The sequence below is a fragment of the Microcaecilia unicolor genome, chromosome 2 (assembly GCF_901765095.1).
Source record: "Microcaecilia unicolor chromosome 2, aMicUni1.1, whole genome shotgun sequence".
In the NCBI taxonomy this organism is placed as follows: Eukaryota; Metazoa; Chordata; class Amphibia; order Gymnophiona; family Siphonopidae; genus Microcaecilia; species Microcaecilia unicolor.
This window is the reverse complement of record NC_044032.1, coordinates 355,493,452-355,499,451: the sequence shown is the minus strand read 5'-3', so window position 1 is coordinate 355,499,451 and position 6,000 is coordinate 355,493,452.

The following is a 6,000-nucleotide window of genomic DNA, read 5'->3' as shown; positions in this document are numbered from 1 at the left end:
GACAATACACACAGATAATACACCCAGTCATTGGGTGAAAAATCAAATAATCTTTATCGTGTGTTATATATGAGACTACTCCACTCTCAATAAGCTGAAGAAGCAATACACTTGTATTCATGTGTATTTAAATATTTTGTTATATCCCAGAAATAAGCAGTGGATTTTCCCCAATTTAATAATGGTCTATGGCCTTTTCCTTTAGGAAGCCATCTAGACCCTTTTGAAACCCTGATAAGCTAACCACCTTTACCACATTCTCTGGCAATGAATTCCAGAGTTTAATTACAGGTTGAGTGAAGAAATGTTTTCTCCGATTCATATTGAATTTACTACTTTGCAGCTTTGCATGCCCCCTAGTCCTAGTAGTTTTGGAAAGAATAAACAAACGATTCACGTCTACCTGTTCCACTCCACTCATTATTTTATAAACCTCTATCGTATCTCCCCTCAGCTGACTCTTCAAGCTGAAGAGCCCTAGACGCTTCATACTTTCCTCATAGGGAAGTCGTCTCATCACCTTTATCATTTTCGTCGCCCTTCTCTGTACCTTTTCTAATTTCACTTTATCTGTTTTGCGATGCGGTGACCAGAATTGAACACAATATTCGAGGTGCGGTCGCACCATGGACCAATACAAAGGCATTATAATGTTCTCACTTTTGTTTTCTATTCCTTTCTTAATAATACCTAACATTCTATTTGCTTTGTTAGTCGCTGCAGCACACTGAGCAGAGGATTTCAACGTATCATCAACAACGACGCCGAGATACCTTTCTTGGTTGGTGACTCCTAACATGGAGCCTTGCATTATGTAGCTATAGTTCGGATTCCTCTTTCCCACATGCATCACTTTGCACTTGCTCACATTAAACGTCATCTGCCATTTAGACACCCAGTCTCTTAAGGTCCTCTTGTAATTTTTCACAATCCTCTCGCGATTTAACAACTTTGAATAACTTTGTGTCATCAGCAAATTTAATTACCTCAGTAGTTATGCCCATATCTAGATCATTTATAAATATGTAAAAAGCAGCGGTCCTAGCACAGACCTCTGAGGAACCCCACTATCTACCCGTCTCCATTGAGAATACTGACCATTTAACCCTACTCTCTGTTTTCTATCCTTTAACCAGTTTTTAATCCACAATAGGACACTACCTCCTATCCCATGACTCTCCAATTTCTTCTGGAGTCTTTCATGAGGTACTTTCTCAAATGCCTTTTGAAAATCCAGATACACAATATCGACCAGTTCACTTATCCGTATGTTTGTTCACCCCTTCAAAGAAATGTAATAGATTGGTGAGGCAAGATTTCCCTTCACTAAATCCATGCTTTTTAATATGCTGTGCAATTTTGTTCTTTATGATAGTCTCTACCATTTTGCCTGGCACTGACGTCAGGCTCACTGGTCTATAATTTCCCAGATTCCCTCTGGAACCTTTTTAAAATATCGGCGTTACATATTACTAACAATAGTTCCGCCAGTTCATTTTTCAATTCTATCAGTATTCTGGGATGAATACCATCCGGTCCAGGAGACTTGCCCCATTACATCCTCCAGGTTTATAGAAATTTCAGTCAGTTTCTCCGACTCGTCGGCTTTGAATACCATTTCTGGCACCAGTGTCTCTCCCAAATCTTCCTCGGTGAAGACCGAAGCAAAGAATTCATTTAATCTCTCTGCTATGGCTTTGTCCTCCCTGATTGCCCCTTTTACCCCTCGGTCATCTAGCAGGCCAACTGATTGTTTTGCCGGCTTCTTGCTTTTAATATACCTAAAAAAGTTTTTACTATGTGTTTTTGCCTCTAATGCAATCTTTTTTTCAAAGACCCTCTTTGCCTTCCTTATCAGAGCTTTGCATTTGACTTGACATTCCTTATGCTGTTTCTTATTATTTTTAGTCGGTTCCTTCTTCCATTTTCTGAAGGATTTTCTTTTAGCTCTAATAACTTCCTTCACCTCACTTTTTAACCATGCTGGCTGTCATTTGATCTTCCTTCTTCCTTTTTTAATATGCGGAATATATTTGGCCTGGGCTTCCTGGATGTTATTTTTGAACAGCATCCACACCTGATGTAAAGTTTTGACCCTCGCAGCTGCTCCCCTAAGTTTTCTTTTCACCATTCTTCTCATTTTATCATAGTCTCCTTTTTGAAAGTTAAACGCTAACGTATTGGATTTACTGATTATATTTACTCCAAAGCTAATATGAAATCTGATCATACTATGATCACTGTTATGAAGCGGCCCCATCACCATTACCTCCCGTACCAGATCATGAACTTCACTAAGGACTAGGTCTAGAATTTTTCCTTCTCTTGTTGGCTCCTTTACCTGCTGCTCCATAAAGCAGTCCTTGATTTCATCAAGGAATTTTACCTCCCTAGCATGCCCTGAGGTTATATTTACCCAGTCAATATTGGGGTAATTGAAATCACCCATTATTATCGTGTTGCCCAATTTGTTAGCTTGCCTAATTTCCGATAACATTTTTACATCCGTCTGTTCATTCTGCCAGGTGGACGGTAGTACACTCCTACAACTATCATTGTCCCCTTTATACATGGAATTTCAATCGACAGGGATTTCAAGATGTGTTTTGTTACCTACAGAATTTTCAATCTATTTGATTCAAGGCCCTCCTTAACATACAATGCTACTCCTCCACCAATTCGATCTATCCTATCACTATGATATAATTTGTACCCTGGTATGACCGTGTCCCACTGGTTATCCTCCTTCCACCAGGTCTCAGAGATGTCTATATTAGATCTAATTTTTCATTTAGTGCAATGTATTCTAACTCTCCCTTCTTTATTTCTGAAGCTTCTGGCGTTCGCATATAGACATTTCAAACAATGTTTGTTGTTCCTATTCACATCATGCTCAGTATTTGACAGTATTAATTTGCAATTTTTTATCTGATTTTTATTTTTATTTAAGGACACCTGATTTACTATGGTCTCTTTTGCAACCTCACTATCGGGATACCCTATGGTCCCTGTTTTAGTGATATCTTTGAAAGATACCTTAGCCCGAACCATGCACTTTTGAGGAACTGTCGGCCTTCCCCCAGTTTCTAGTTTTAAAGCTGCTCTATCTCCTTTTTAAATGCCGACGCCAGCAGCCTGGTCCCACCCTGGTTAAGGTGGAGCCCATCCTTTTGGAATAGGCTCTCCCTTCCCCAGAATGTTGCCCAGTTCCTAACAAATCTAAAACCCTCCTCCCTGCACCATCATCTCATTCACGCATTGAGACTCCAGAGCTCTGCCTGTCTCTTGAGCCCTGCAAGTGGAACGGGTAGCAGTTCAGAAAACGCTACCCTAGAGGTTCTGGATTTGAGCTTTCGACCTAAGAGCCTAAATTTGGCCTCCAGAACCTGTCTCCCACATGTACCAAGACAGCCGGTTCCCCCCCAGCACTATCTAAAATCCTATCTAGGTGACACTAAGGCTATTAGTAGTAGCACCTTTAGGAAGGGGGTAATTTTATAACTGGTCACCTGAATTAAGTAAACAAAAAGGCATCTATTTGCAGCCTAGTAGCACGAAATCCAGCAGAAATAATGGGTAACACGAACCTAGTGCATACATTTACACTTGCTTAAGAGCAGAAGTAAATGCAGAGACATACATGACTGTGTGAATGTTATTTAACATACATATGTTGAAACAAAGAAAAATGTAAGCAGATAAAGACCATATGGCCTATCCAGTCTGCCCACCCATGCCACCTACTCTCCCTACCACTCCCATCTTTGATGTAAACTGGAGAGGGATATTGAGTGCAGCGTCGGGGAGGAGCTGGCAGCCTCCCTAAAGCTGCAGTAACCCTCCTCTTGCCCCTCCCATCTCCCCAAAGCAACACTGACAATCCCCCTCCTGCCTGCCCTTCCTGAGCCCCAGAGGACCCTCTGATCCCTGGGCAGGAGTGAACCACTTGCTTCTGCCCCTCAGGGTGCCTCAGTGAAAATGGCTGCCATAATCTCTAGTTGGTAGCCTTCCAATACGACTATTAATAGTACAGTTCTATTCTATTGGAGTCAAACAAACAGCAAGTAACATATACCACTTATTGATGAAAGTCTTTAAACCTTTCCTACAAGAAAAATAAGAGGATATATGTCTTAAATCTGATGGTCCAAACTCCAAATGACAACACAATTGTCTGCTGGCTCCCCAAATCAAACCTTGTTCTGATAGTCACCCAATTTTATGAATGTCAGTGAAACCAGCCTTATAGAAAATATCTTTACGTTTCTTTGTGTAAGACAATGAACCTCAGCCGTGCCGCTCAGCATAGGTGTTTTATCGTTGAGTCTTATGCATGCATATCGTCATTGGTAATATAGTAATATGAAAGATATTTAGGTGAAGGCGGCTGGTGAAGGTGCATAAGACTCAACGATAAAACACATACGGTGAGCGGCACAGCTGAGGCTCACTGTCTTACACAAAGAAACGTTAAGGTATTTTCTATGAGGCTGGTTTCACTGACATTCATAAAATTGGGTGACTATCAGAACAATGTTAAATCTGATGGTAACATATTCCATAGTCTTAGCCCCAAAAAAGGAAAAGAATTCTTGATAATGGTTTTAAAATAAATATTTTTAAAGATAAAAAAACCTAACTTCAAAGTTCTCACAAAACCCAATCTTCTGCTAACAGATGGAACAACTAGTTATTCACCTAACCAAATGTAAACCAAAAACTGATTTGAAATTAAACAAATTGTCTTAAAATTTACACATTGACGTATTGGTAACCAGTGAAGATTGCACGTAGAAGAAGACACACAATCAAAACAACTCAGCCCACAAACCAGCCTGACAGCAGTGTTCTGCATCAACTGTAAGCGATTTTGTAAATTTCTTGTAATTTGAAGATATAACTAATTACATTAGTCCAGTTGAGGCAGCAAAACTGCTTGGGCTAGAACCCTAAAGTCCTCCTGTTGCAAAATTGATTTTATTGCCCTTAATTGCCTAAGCTTAAAAAAAAATCTTTTACTAAGGGCATTTATTTGCCTATTAAACTGTCCAGGCCAGAAGATGCAATTCCAACCAAAGGTTTACTTAACTTGGATGAGGCCGGAAAAAACAAAAGGGTCCTTTTACTAAGCCACGTAAAGCTCTACACACGCCCAACGCGTGCCAAAATGGAGTTACCACCCGGCTACTGCGTGGCTCTTGTGGTAATTTCATTTTTGCCGCATGTCTGATACGCGCGACTGAAAAATAATTTTTATTTTTGAACCCACACGTAGGTCATTACCGCTCGGTTACCGTAGCATGAGACTTTACCCCTAGGTCAATTGCTGCCTAATAATAATAATAATTCAGGGTCCCTAAGCTAACCACCCACAATGATGCTGCCTGGTAATATCACCACTTCAGTTTTGCTTGAGCACTGTTTCACTTTAAAAAGGGTATCTTAATTATTTACCCTTGAGCTCATTGCTAACTCAGTACTTTTTTTTTTTTTTTTACAGCAATAGCAGCTCTTACTGCTGAGGCTGAGCAGTGTTCTTTACCACTGCAATAATAGCTCTCAGGCTATGTATCTTGGAATCTGCCTTCTCAAGGTTCTATAGTCTGCCTCCTAACTGGCAGAGAAATCTCTATCAAGCAGAGTAAACTGTCTTTAGCTAAACTTCCTCCAGCATGACTTAAGCTGTTCACAAGAGAACTAATAATTAAGCCTTTTCAAACTGTTAATACTGAACAGTTCTTCAGTCACCACCAGAACTAACCTGTTTTTAAACTGGCAGCTCAGGTTAGATTAAACCTGTTCCATGCTAGTTAATGTAATAATTTCTAGCAGAAGTTGATTTATATCAGTGCTTATATAAACTGTTTTTTAAAACACACACCTTTTCCCTGCAGAGCCTCCTGACACCAAACTAATGTACCAACTTGCATTCCCACTCATTCATACGACTGTCATTTTCATATTTTCAGACACTAGCTAACTAAAGCTATTTTCATTAGA